General features: G+C 43.2%; 1 long non-coding RNA gene across 1 annotated transcript; it reads left to right on the top strand.

Annotated features, from left to right (window-relative positions):
- The first annotated feature begins 7,847 nt into the window (after positions 1–7,847).
- LOC124850033 lies at positions 7,848–13,740 on the top strand. Its single transcript, XR_007030793.1, has 3 exons — positions 7,848–8,039; positions 10,303–10,588; positions 13,516–13,740. It is a non-coding gene; the product is annotated as an uncharacterized LOC124850033 (long non-coding RNA).
- Positions 13,741–14,708: the final 968 nt, after the last annotated feature.

Below are 14,708 nucleotides of genomic sequence, written 5' to 3'. Positions count from 1 at the left end.
TTTTTACTCTGTTCCTGTGCTCGTGCCTAGATATTCACATCAGGGTAAGGCAGCAGGGTCTTGCATAGCAAAGTATCAGCCTGCCAGCTTGTCTGTCATTTTGCCCATCTGTGCTTCTGTGTCACTGTCCACCATGCCTGTCACACTGTCTAATTTGCCCCCCCCCCCCCCCCTTCCTGTCATTCTCTTCGTCGACTCTTTCCGCGTGTCTGCGGCAATCGCTCCCCTCCTCCGGCTTATACTGTTTGTCTCATGGATCGTCTGTGTGCACGCTTACATGTGTTTGTGCCTGTCCACTCACATGTGGGCTTAGGGATGCGTGGGTCTCTGTATTTGCACGTCAATCTCTGTGTTTGTGTTAGGCTACGGTGTGTCTACCTGTCAGTCAAACGTCTCCCGGCAAGGGTATTAGCTATCTGTAAAGGCAAGGTCGTGGTGACTCAGACGTGCAGATGCAGGTAGAGCTACCGATGAGCGTTCCTTCAAGGCAGCAGCGTGATGGAGGTAGGGTAATAGGAGACATCCTTTTTTTCAAATCACAACTTGGATCCTATATTATTCATTATTCATTAGCCAAGTTAATTTATCATGTTTGGGAAAACCTTGCTTAAAGGTCGTCAGCTGGGGCAGGAAACAAGCAGTCAGACGATCAGACTGAGGAAAAAAAGCTTTATTATTATTAACCACACATTAACGACAGTTTACAGGCCTACTTCATCTACTCACCTTTCCTGCGCAGTGATATATATTATGGCTGACATTTACCTTTTAGCAAGAGAACTGGTAACTTGATCACAACCTGTCTGACCCGTCTCTGATCGCTTGCCAGACTCCTTTTCAGTGACGCTGGCACATTCCCACATCTCGGCATTGAACATTTAGCAAATTGACTCAAATTACCTATAAAAAGAAAACCTATTATAATATTATATATATATATATATATATATATATATGTATATATGTGTATGTATATATATATATATGTATATATGTGTATGTATATATATATATGTATGTATATATGTGTATGTATATATATAAATATATGTATGTGTATATGTATATACGTGTGTATGTATATATATATGTGTATATGTATATATACGTATATACACGTAGTGTGATCCTATAACCATGTATTCGTGTTTAATTATGTTCTGATAATATTTCGCCCTTTTTAGACACTTATATGACAGGATCATGTTCACAGCATGTTAAGTATGTGGTGGACAGCTGATTTTGTTGCCTTTGGACAGAGCTAGGGCTCTGCTTAGTCTGTTTTTAGTCTTTATACTAAGCTAAACTAATCTTGTACAGGTGATCTAAGCAAGAAAGAGAATAAACATTTCCTTCCTTCCGAACTACTCCGTGCACATGCACATTTTTACACCCAAGCGAAACACATTTTAGTCCATAATCAGACAAATGCAGAGCCCCTGTAACAGATGGTGGGTTTGTTGCCTGCTCGCACGGACAAATTTGGCTACCTAGGCAGATGTGCGCGGAAAAATCACAAATGCACACACTCAAGGAAACACACAGGCTTTTTAAAAAGTGTTGTCAGAAATGGCTTCAAAAACGCGCACAGAAACTGGCAACCAAGCAGATGCGCACAAACACACGCGATGGGTGCAAGAGGGGAGCGAGTCACTCCCATGAGCGCACAGCGTCGCAGGGAAGTGGGGGTCCTGTGTGTGTGTGCGCACAACTTGGATCCCAACCACATGAAGCACCGAGCAGCGGGGGAGAGGGAGAGAGAGGGGGACGGAGGTGGAGAGGGAGGGAAAGGGAGGGGGAGCAGATGGGTCAGCCATCTGGTGGATGGAGGAAAAGCGACAGAGATGAAAAGAAGAGGGAGGGTGCGCTGAAGAGAGAGAGAGAGAGAGAGAGAGAGAGAGAGTTGGATGGATTGGCGGTGGCGGTGGCGGGGGGGGGGGCGGTACACGGTAAAACGTGTGTTTGTATGGAGGAGTGTGTGTTGTGTTTGCGTGGGACGGCGTGCAGCAGGACTGGTGCAGACGAGACTCAGGTGCCAGCGGACAGTGCAGTTTAGTTACTCTGGTGAGCTGTTGAACACACATAATACACATATTTCCATCATCTCCCTCCTACATTGTTCCTACAGAGAACAGAAACACCAACGTGTGTCGTCAGAGCCTGTTACGGATTACAAATCCTTTCTCTGTGTCATCGAGCTAAAGAGGACCACGGAGGGGCCACGCTGTTGCACTGGCTGACACATTCTTCATTACCATGAGCATGAGCACTGCAGTTTATTTTGAGTCAATCCCACGTACACGGTCCTGCTGGGTAGCAGATGTGTATTAATACACAAGCTGAAAATAGGTCCCAACAAAATCACTATTTGCTTTTATTCATGAACAAACAGAGCCACGCACTACGGTGAGCCACCCACATTATATAGCACAATGCTCTGTGAATAAAACTTGCTTCATTCTGAATCAGCTGTTGACTGTGGTAAGCTAAGGTTAATTTTGCTTAATGCTGCAGAAAATGTTTGAGCTATGGCGGAAAAAAACCCAAACTGAAATATGTTGTCTTTCCTCTCAGAGGTAGTAATCATAATGTTTATTGCTAAGATTACATCTCAAAGCTCAATTGAGCACACAGAAATACACATATTCAAACGAGCAGGCATACAAGGTAGTTAAATTGTCACCGTTCTTCCATTATTAACAATGAACGTTTATTTCAATTTTTTTTCATAGAGAGTTAAATTATCTATTAACATCCCAATGGTGAAGGGGGTATTCGTGATGAAATCCCAGTCACTAAGGCTGGGCTGAACATTACATCTGCACAGACGCCCTCACAGAAAAGAAATCCCAAACCCAAGAAGGAGGAAAAAAAAAAAAAAAGTTGTGCTGAAACCTCAAAAGGACGAGAACAAAAGGTGCTCTGTGTTTTGATGTATAAACCAATATATAAACCACCAGCGTCCCACAGGGTGAGGAAAAACCTGGATGGGGTAGAATGACACCCAGGAAGTTCCTCAAGACAGCAAAACTCATTCATCGCTCCCCCGGGAAATGTATTTCTCATGGGAATTTTCTTTTTTAATTTTTTTTTTTTTTATTGTAATATGAAACAAAACTGACCGGCAGAAGTGAGAGTAACTGTTGCCCCATCTGCCCACCGAGTTCGCTCCTTCCACAAAGAGAGGCGTAGCGACCTGCAGATGTTGGCGGCCCAGATCCTGTGCCCAGGATCATACACATGTTATATATTCTGGATCAAGCCTCTACTGCTCTTACCCACTTTGGCCAAAATTGATTTTTACTAAGTAAAATGAATAAATGCGGGGCGCCGCAAACATAAAGTGGGCGTGGTCTTCCCGAGTTCCTCGCATAGGTTCCTATGCTGATCGTCGCCAGGTTGATTTGTCTCGACCGTGGTTAAACACTCGGACAGTTTCTTCTATGACTTTGTTTAGATCTTGTTCTGTGATTTGACTTCTCTGATCGCATTGCTCAGTTTCTGAGGCAGGCAGTGCCAGGTATAAGCAGGAAGTCCTGGAACTCAGGGTGTGGTCGAAATGTCCTTCCTATCGTCTTTTCCTACCTACTATTCCTTGACCTCAGTGGAAAACGTCATGGGGTCAAGGAAAGGTGTAAAGGAGGACTGATAGGACTTAAGAAAAGCCGACAGCGCTGCTCAGAGAATCCTACTGGACTTTCACTATACTACGTCATCACGCGACGGCGGATGTTATTGACGTGCGTCTGCCGTGGTGAAACTAGAAATCTCCGAAGATGGACTACAAAAAACGCAGCAGCTCCATCCATCATGTTTCAGTGTGTTTTACCACCGTCTGGCATCAGATGTCATGATTCATATGCAACGGTAACTTACATGATGACGTGCGTCTCTTCTGGGTCATATATTTATACTCTTCCTCTTCTTCTATTTCTGATTGAATCGTGAAACCGTGCATGGCGCGTCACGTTAAATAACGCAATGAATTGAGGGGCGTCTATTTCTCCTTTCCTTTCACAAAGGAAGCTCCAGTGTACCCTAGGCTAAAGGAGAGAGGAAAGGAAGCATTGAAGCTCCTTTCCTATGCATTTAGAGAATCCGAAAAGCTCTTGTCTTGGCTGCCGATCAAATACTTCCAGGTCACGTCAAGATTTAGGAAACTTCCCAAGCAAATTTGACAATCCGACCTCACCCACCGACTCACGCTTCCTTGCTCCTGCTTCTCTACCTAACTGCTCACCGTCGCCACTCTCAATCCTCACCCCCTCTCCATTGAAAGACTTTTAAATCTGTTTAAACTTTCATGGCGTCTGGTCGTCTGCATTTAGGGTCCAAATTCTAGCTCAGCACTGAACACTTTTAATTACAAAAACAGACAAACTGCGCCCCCTGAACTGCCAGTCACGAGTTGACAACATGATGAACACTGTCTGCTGTCATGACGTGATGCAAGTTACCAATGCATGCACGTTATTATGCACTATCCAAGACTGTCCAGGTCTGCCTTTGAGTTGAAGCTGCAAAATGAGACAAAAGATAAAATTATTCTTAACAGTTCTCAAAGGGTTTCTTGAATTATTTATCACGCGTAAGTAATATATATTATATATTGCACATCTTCGATGTTGATAAATGTATAATTTCTTGCATTGCAAGCAGTGATTAGTGTTGGACAATTACTAGGGTGGGTTGGGTTTGTCATGTACTCTAAACACCTTGGGGGCGGGGGATCAAAAATCTCGCCTAGGGCGCCAACATTGCCAGGGCCGGCTCTGAACTTCGACTTCAGCCTCTCCTATCAATTTTAGATATCAATATAATGAAATTTGGAAAATAAGCAAAAAACCCTGTTAGACTGAAGGTGTCCTGTCGCCGTGCTCCGAGGAACCCAATCGCAGCTGCATGACGTCATTTCAATCGCGTTTTTTACTGAGTGCACTGTCCTGTGGTTAGTCATCGTGAAATTCACCCGGCAACATTTCCCCCCACACATAAAGGACGACGCATGTATTGTTGCAATGCACGCTTGTGCAACCCCCTGGAGAACTGGGATTGCTTGGCATTCATTTTATTGACAGGTCTGAAGACTCATGGAGCCGACAGAGGGTTTCATATACGGTTGATTAAGGTTGTGTCAGGATTGTGGACACATGTAGGGTCATGTCACTTTTTCCCAAAAATCCAGTTCGAAAGAATATGACGTGACACGCAATTTGCTTGAATATATTCAAAATGAACACGATAGGTCAAGTTGATCGTGAGCGCCCTCGGCTGGATCGTGGGGCAAACTTCTTCAGATGCTCCTAGACTGTATATTTTGAATTTGAAAAGGTCACTACAGTTCGAATATGATCTTTTGAATCAATATATGCTCTAGTACACGATTTAATATTTAGAAAAGATAACAATGCTTATTTAAAGATTTCCAACCCTCTTGAATCCGGGTGCGTATGGATTAATTGACCACAACCACTGCAGCTTAACTTAAAGTCCTTGATATCCACTCTGTAAAACCCATGATTCATAACTGTAACCTAACGGATGTCGACACGACACAGCGTGTAAATATGCCAGTTGGAGTCAGTGGAAGACGTTTTTCCTCCTCTTTTGAAGGTTAACCACCTTGCAAATCTCCAGCCGCAGCGCAAATTAGGCTTCCACATCCTGGACCAGTCTCCTCACTTAACGCACGACACAAAATTGATATCAACTGCAGCCACCAGCTCCCGGCAAGACGGCAAACGAGCTAACCCCTCAAACTGTCAAAGGAAAAAACACAGCATTAATTGGATTTCACCTGTATAGAATCACTGAATTATCTGTCATACTGCTTATCACTGAAAATGTAATCTTATTATCGTGACACATTATTCAATCACGTGTTACTGTGTGTTATGTTAGAGAGCTAGAGTTGTTCGTGCAGAGATTTATCAAATATGATAGATTTCAAGCTTTAGAGATAGGTGTACTTGTGTAAGTCAGGGCCTCAACACATAATTGTACACGCCTTTATACACGGAAGATGTAGTTGCATACGCTTATTCATATGCACCAAAAAAAAATACAAGCAAAAGGCACGACACGGTGTGCTACACTGACGGGATCGCAGCAAGACGGAAAGGTAAAAGGAGACGAAACAGTAAAGCAAACCACCGATAAAGGAACGGATAAGTGACAGAAGTGAGAGAAAAAATAACAGGGGAGGAGGATGGTTTGATGAGACAGAAAGAGAGCCAGACAGGGCGAAAAAAGAAAGAGAGAGGGTGATGATGTAAAATACCAGAAAGCGTCTGGTAGGAGCTGAAAAGATCAAAGAAATCACACTTCCAAAAAGCCTAGATGTCAGAAAATGGAGTCCAATTTATTGCGGATGGCAGGAGGCCCGGCTCCACCTGTAATTTACACTCCGTCTGCCTGAGCAGTGCCGAAACAACACCGGCCCCACGATGAAAGAGAGAAGCAAACATGATGGGGGAAAAGATATTACATGGAGGGACGACAAAGATTCCACACACACCCCCCCCCCCATCAACTCGGCACTCTGCTCACGGACTTCGCTTTCATCGCTGTATGAAATACACTAATGCTTTAATTATTGTTAATATGATCTCAGGTATGGACAATATGTCATTGTTAGCTTCTTCCGCCACTGCCAACTCAATTCTCCTGGTGCGCTGTCTGGGCGGGGTTGAAAATGAACCAACATATAATTTGTTCGAACTTTATTTTCTCTCTGCTTGGATGCTCGGTGATTATCATCATTGCCGTGATTATCGCTCACTCGGCTCCTGTTGTGTTTGTTATTCATGAGCACATCTTTTTCTTTGCATTCTTGTCCCAAGTGATTGTGGAGATGTGTGCAGCCCCCCCCCCCCCCCTTTTTATAATGTAAGTCCTGTGATTTTTATACAGGTGTGTGTGTATATGCTTTGTTGGCTTGGTTTCTCCAGAGTGGTCGTTTCCCATCAGGGTCGCATTGATGAAAAATCTTTGCTGAACGTAGATCAGAAAGACAGAACACACACAAAAGCCTTCAATTAGTTGACAGCTTTACATTGAGTCTGTACTGCTGAAGATGTAAGGTGACGATACACGGATCTACAAACACACACATATTCAAATCACACATTTTCCGACACTTGACACATTTCCCGGTATGCTTCAAAATTCAGTTTGATATCCAGGGGAACTGTTCTTTTATTGAAAATGGATGAAAAGAGGAAAAAAGTTGCTCTCAAGGTATACTCACTTTTCTTGTTTTTCTTTAAAGTGTATTTATCAGAGCTTTCTTTTGTCTGGGAGCCTCCTGAGGTTCTCCGACGTGGATAAATCTTCTTCTCATTGTGTCGTGGCTGTGATTCTAAATGGATAAAACTGACATTTGTGTCAATTGGTCTACACTTGGAAACCTGTAATGATAAAATAAAAACATGTTTTTTGTATTATGTTTTGTAAATTCAATAAAAAAAGCAGTTCCTGAAATCTCTCCTTTATAAAAGTATTCAGACACTTTCTGTACTTTGTAGAAGCACCTTCGGCAGTAGCAATAGTTTCGATTCTCAGTGTTAAAATGCTGATAAGTGGCCGGGGTGGCTCAGTGGATAGAGCAGGAACACATATACTCTGAGGTTTATTCCTCGACGTGGAGGTCCAGGGTTTGAATCTGACCTGTGATGATTTCCTGCATGTCTTCCCCCCTTTCCCACCTAACTGTCCTGTCAAATTAAAGGCGGAAAAAGCCCCAAAAATAATCATTAAAAAAAAAAATTGCCGATAAAACTATGATGAAAAATATTCGTTGGCGACCTCTTTTTCACAAGGCAAACAAAATAAAAATTAATCTTCAGAAACGCGAACCATGAATGCATCATTTTTTTTGTAAACAAATAAAAACAAACAAATCACGATGATTCAGAAGCTTGACATGTTGCATAACTATTAATAAGTTTTGTGTCTCAACAGATTTATGGACTAAATTCATCCACCGTCCACTGAGAGCTTGACAATACAAGACAACTGAGGCAAGCTTTTATAAAACGGTAAGATAACTTTCAAGCTGCTGTGCATGTGGAGGCATTTCATTTATTTAATTTAATAACTAAACTAAACCCAGTGAACAGTTTCAGTTAGGTGAACGAGACTCTGAATGCCTCGCAGTGAACCGCACAGGTAGCCGCCGTAACGGTGTGGCGGTAACAACTGTAATAGATCAGAGTAGAGAAAGTGGCTCTGTTGTTCAGAGGTGATAGAGTCAGTAAAGGGTGAGAAAAATCGATCTGACGAAAATGAGACAAACATATCACTGACATGAAAACTAGTCAAAAGTTTTTGTTGACTATAACCATAAAAAAAATCAAACAACTAAAATGTAACGTAAAGCTCATACACATTTCTATTAAAACAGATTCGAACAAAACCTGCTTCGCCAAATCAAACTGGACGTTCGCTTCAAGCTTTGCACACTGGGACTTTGGCAGTTTGTTCATCCTGGTCCTCTCAAGCGCCAATCTGTGGACTGGCAACCCCAGGTCTCTCCACAGATGTTCTGTGAGGTCTAAGTCTGGGCTTTGGCGAAGACAGTCAAGGACAGTCGGCGACTTGTCACTCCAGCGGTGTCTAGACTGTGTATGCTTCGGGTCATTGTCATGCTGAAAGGTGAACCATCACCCCGGTCTCAGGTTGCACTCTCGATCAGGTTTTTCTTCAATGACCTTTCTGTATTTGGCTGCGTTCATCCCTCCCTCAACTCAGACCCCCCCCCCCCCCCCCCCCCCCCCCCCGGCAGCATGATACTGCGACCAACTTGTTTCACCATCGGGATGGAAATACCCACGAGCAGTGCCTGGCATCTGCCAGACATGGCGTCTGCAGTTTTGCGTGGAGTTATGTCATCCGACCTGAGAATCTTTTTTTCTCATGTGTGCGATTCAAATCCCATTTGGCAAACAAGCAGACTGTCACATGGCATCAAGTCAAAAGCTGCTTTCAGACATGCACTGAGGTCCAGATGTGTACCTGAAATTTCTGGAGTGGCTCGATGTTAGAACGCAAATATCCACAAATGCTGCTCCAGACATATTCCATAAGTATATAGTAGAATTGTGAATACTTGAGAACACTGGAGGTGAAATCTTGGGGAAATTCGCAGCGAGTGAGTGGTCGTCCTGTCCTGCCTCCTCTACCCTGGCGCCACAGAATGTTCAGGAAACTTAACGCGTCTGACATCGGAGAATCTCCTGCTGCGTTTGTCATGTGCGAGAGGATAACTGTGGAAAAAGGTCCGGACCCAATTTACTCTCTACCACAAAGGCCTGGTTGCTGCTGACTGCTGCTGAATACGTTAAAAGTCACATTACTGATGGCTCAGAATGAACTGTTTTCAAAACAATCCATGGATATCCGCTGATCTGCATATGCATCGCTGCTTCACCTTGTGGCGTGAGACGGACAGTTCCTCCGACTTCATGGCTTGGATTTTCTCCTGACATCCAGTGTGAATTGTGAGACCTTATAGACGTGTCTGTTCTAAACTACATCCAATCAATTTAGCCTCCGGTGGCCTCCAATCAAGTTCTAGACACATTTCGAGGATAATTAAAGCGAAGAGGATGCCGCCGACCACGATTTGGAGTGTCAGGGCAAACGGTCCCAAAACTTTTGTCTAAACCCTCCTTCCCCCCACACCTCTCCGACTTTGTTCGATACTTCCCGAAACCGTAAAAAATCTGACAAGCACCCCCACAATGCGTGCAGTGATTGGCCAGGTCTGTGCTGGTAAGACTAGATGTTAGGGGATTTTGTGTTTCTTGTTTTATATATAATATATATATGTAACTGTCTGCTAAAATTGGGCTTAGGATGATTGAAACGTTTGATACGTCTTCATTGAATATGCAGTACACTTTTAATGACTGTATTTCAAATGTCGCTAGTCCTGCTGGACCTCACGGGCCTCTCTTGGCAGAAGCTGAACATGAGAGTTTAAATCCTTTGCATAAACAGAAGGCATTATTGCGGAGAATTTCGAGTGAGATGCCTTGGCAGTGGTGGCAGCCTCTTTCTTTGAAAAAGCTGCTTTCAGACATGCACTGAAGTCCGGCCTCCTTCTGTAGTCGGACTCCGATAATCTCCTGCTGCGAACGGTGAACAGTTTCCGAAGAAAACAGCTTTACAATCCAGAGTAGGCGATATTGAAGTCAATTTTTTAAGTGATACGTGTTTGAGCACATTTGGACAAGGTTATATTCCCCATCTCCACCCAGACCGAAAATGAAAAAAACTGTCTCTCTACCCATTTGACAGGGAACCTCTGCTGTCGTCTGTTGTCCGGGCAGTGGTGCGGCGAGCCGGGATGTGAAGCCTTCCTTACCATGGGAGCTGGTTGTGAGCCGGCCAGGAGAGAAGCCACGGTCGCTGGCATGAGAGCTGCACAGCCACTGGCCCGGAGCTGCCGGGAGATGAAGGACAGGTGGCCTTTTCGAAGGAGCCCAGCAACCGAGAAGGGAAAGGACCATGCCAGGGTCTAGCAGATATTCGACTGCGGAGAACGAGTCCAGGAGATGGAGAGATTCAATCGCTGGAAAATCAGGTACGATACACCCTGAGATGGTGATGCACAACGTCAGTTTAAAAATCTAGGTTTAGGGAATGTACACAAATGACAAATTTATCAGCGATTGACCGGGCTTCTTTCCAGCAACTTCTTCAGATCTGCTGCTTTACAAAACAACTGAGTGCACTCTGGTATCTTATTAGACACACCTTGCTAAAACTAATGCGGTCTAATACAACAGTCTGGTAATACATCCTTCCTTAATGATGGTTGTAATGTTCCCTCTGTGTTGAAATTGTTTTGTAGAGGTCATTAAACTGTATGATAAACTCATTTAGAGGATGTAGTTTTGTGTTGCTGGTAAACTGCATTGTATAACACATAGTAGAAACACTGATCTGTATAATCCAATATAATCCAATAGCAGCACCAACTGCAGCCTCCAAAATGACCATAACATTGAGTCAACACAGTTCAAAAGAAAAGCTGAATATTGTGACCGTCCCAAAGTGATGGTTTCGTTGCAGGACTGTAGAATTCAACTCCGTGAATTTACTTTCAAGTGTACCTAATAAAAACTGATAACTGGAACGGCACTCAGCAGAGCGTCTACCTAACAAACGTATACGCCTCCACCCTACAAAGATGTCACATTGTTTTCACATAGAGTCCCAAATATGACTTCCAGAGAAACTAACGGAAAATGTGAAAAGAGTTCCCTTTGACCGGATCCGCCAAGTGCGTTGGCAAATCGGTTCAGTACTTTTTGCGTGATCCTGCTGACAAATTAACAAACAAACAGACACGGGTAAAAAACATAACCTTCTTGGTGGAGATAAGGACATGAAAGTATCTGATTATAAAAGCAAGAGCAGATAAGAGCTCTTTCTTTTTGAACTGAGCAGGTCCTTGAGTACAGTGTAATTCTGGACGAGCTCCAGGTCTTAATAAAAGGAGTTAATAAAAGTTAAAGCTGTTTATTATCGTGAGTCGTTACTCGCATCCAGAGATTTAATAGTAGGTTGACATCATTAAATCTGTTTATGACACTAATACACCACCGTTCCACTGTGAGGTCCCAAAGGAAATGCGCCTAGCAACAGGACCCAGGAACGCCGCATACTTAACGCCACCAGTTGTCTCACATTACCGAACACTCCATTAAAAAGATCATTAACTCACTTTGTTTCCGTAGAAAAAAAATTGAACTACCCTGGAACGAGGCTTATCGGAACTGATGGACGGATAGCCAACAGGTTCTCGGATACATAGGGTTTTTTTACCTACTCGGTTTTCAGTACTGGCTGCACACATAATCAGTTGTCGCCAGATTCACATCATGACATTGAGCTTAAAGAAGCATTCTGATGGATTAGATTTCATCGCGTGCACGATTGACGAAAGAGGATCTTTAACCCTGCCGCAGAATCAACCTACAGAGGCGGATGAAGAGATCTCTCTCCGCAGCCGTTCAGGTGTTGGAAAAATGTTCCGCTCACTGGAGCGGCCTAAATGAGGCTGATCTCGCCAGCAGCCAGCGCGTTTCACCTGGTGGTTTTGTGCTCTGTTGGAGCTGCTGCTGCTGCTGATGGCAAACATCTTCTGCTCGTAGGCTCACTTTGACTTTAGTCGGGCTGTTTTGCATTTTTAGCCGGTGGGCAGCAGGCATCTGGGTGCGCGGGCACGCACGCTGCAATTTAATATGCTGCACAGACACTGCAGATATCAATCGAGCAATTATCTGTGCTACTTATTGACCAAATGAGTGATTGTCGTTCCGTTTTAACAAATTCACATAATGTTTTTAGCATGACCACATGATGAATTTTGGCACTGCTGAATCAGTAAATGTTTGCGTGTGGGTATGTGTGTGTTTTGTGTGCTTTTCGTGTTGAAGAATATGTATGTAATCTTCTCTGGAGCAGAGGTTAGAGCCAATAAGCTGTTATCGCACGGTATTATTAAAGCTAATGTAAAATGACATACAAGAGATCCTTCCGCACGCAAACACACACACACACACACACATACACACACACACAATTATCATTGTGATTTAATAAGTGATTGTTGGCTTGCTTTAACACAATATAATGTCAATGTCGTGTCCCGATATGATTAGTTTTGGCACTGCTGACTCTCCACGTGTTTGAATCAGTAAGTGTGTGTGTATGTTTGTGTATGTGTGTGTGTGTTTTGTGTACGTTGATAAAGAATATTATGTTCTACAGAGCAAACAGGTTATAGCCAGTAGGCTTTTATCGCAGGGTCGCAAGGTATAATTAAAACTAATGTGAAATTACTTGCAACACAACATTACTACAACACATGCTCATCCACACAACTCCTTTAACTTTCTACAAAAAAAATCTACATTTACTCTGTTTGTTTGGAGTCTTATACATATACAGTATGATGATGATTATTATTATTATGTGATTTTATTATACATAGAGCCTTTTTCATATAACACTATAAGTGACCTTTTGTGTAGTTCGTGGGTGTAAAGGAAAAGAGCAGAGCAAAAAAAAAGACCTGACATTGCATCTGTGCTTCTTGCAGCTCAGACGAAAATAGGGTCATTTAAGTTCTGTCCACACAGATGCTCACTATCACACCAAAATGATCCTGAGCAAGCGCCGGTAAATGAGTCATACTGTGCATATGCTGTGTACTTGACGTTTATAGGCCCTTAAACTAAAGATTGTTTGTATTATTCTTGCTTAATTGACACGCAGGAGATTTCCCCAACTCACCCTAATATGTATGTATGATCCCCCCCCCAACGTGTTTATAGGAGACCTATTTTGCTGAAATTCAGGGTCACCGCCAACCCCCCCATAATTTGGGTTTTTACTTGAAAAGGTTTACATGCTGTAATGTTCAGTAAACACATCTGTTTCCTCAGACTGTTAATTCCTGCAGTTCCTCTTTCAGCCTCTCTCTGATCCGCTTGGTTTCAGCTCCTGCCTCTTTAAGACCCTCTTCCCATTGAAGCCCAGTCTGCTCTGATTGGCCAGCTGGCCCACTCTGTTGTGATTGGTCGACCGCTTCCAGTGCGTGTAGGAAGTTCTCTCGCTTTACCCGGCTTTGTTGGAGGTATGTCTGCGACCGAGAACACGGTACCAACAACCAGATAAGAACAAGCTCGTTCATTGGTCCACCGCTTGCGCATCGCCACGTCTCCTGGGATTCAAAAGATGGCGGGCAATGGCGTAACATCTTGCATATTTTCTTTGAATTTACAATTTGAAAGCATTGAAATGCAGCGTTTAATTCGGTCACGGTGAGGGACCGAATTCGGTCCCGGTGAGGGACCGAATTAGTTGTCGTTGTACACTAACATCACACGACAACTTGTTTCGAACCTATCAAAACGACAGCACTACAATAAAAAGGTCACTACATCTACCGCTGTTGTTTCGCTATTCTGCCACATTTTAATATCTGCCACTGTCAAAGGGAAGGGAAAACTCCGGGGCAGGAGGTGCTGCCTATTACGGTGGTTGCCAACCGCCATTAAAAACGACGAAGAAGACTGTACAACCAATCACGTTGCGACCTCTTAGCTGGTTATGGCCCAAGAGCACGACCTCAACCATAGCTCCTTTGTTGGGGGGCGTGCCAGACTAGCCACTAGACATGCTTTATGCACATCCGTAAAAAATGTTTTTTTAACTTTGCAGACCTTTTTCATACACAAACAAACCTATATAACACACAAAAGGGAAGGGACAAACTGAATAAGCGGAATATGTCTATGTTAATGATGTTGTGTAGAAGTAAGACTGGTTTCAAAAAGTGTAATATACCAAATATTGCCCTACACCAAGTAGGGCATTGTGCAATATAGAACATTATGGGTTTTTTTGGGAGGAGGGGGGTCAAAAGTTGAATTTGAATGTGCATATATATATGCATATATGTGATGTCTGTGTTTCTTTCCCTCCAATGCGAGTCTTCTCCTAAGGGAGAGCTAATCCTAATCCTGTTGTAAAATACAGAAGAATAGACAGCTGGAATGAACTCATTAAGATCACCCTTTACACAGCCAGGCAAGATAGGACTGCACACAATCACAATTTTAGATGCTTTGTTGTCCCAGGGTTAAATGATAATTAAAGCTACAGTGTGTAATATTTAGAAGAACGTATTG

This window comes from Scophthalmus maximus, chromosome 5, assembly GCF_022379125.1.
Source record: "Scophthalmus maximus strain ysfricsl-2021 chromosome 5, ASM2237912v1, whole genome shotgun sequence".
Classification (NCBI taxonomy): domain Eukaryota; kingdom Metazoa; phylum Chordata; class Actinopteri; order Pleuronectiformes; family Scophthalmidae; genus Scophthalmus; species Scophthalmus maximus.
The sequence above is the reverse complement of the archived record's forward strand: the minus strand, read 5'-3'. Positions and strand labels throughout refer to the sequence as shown.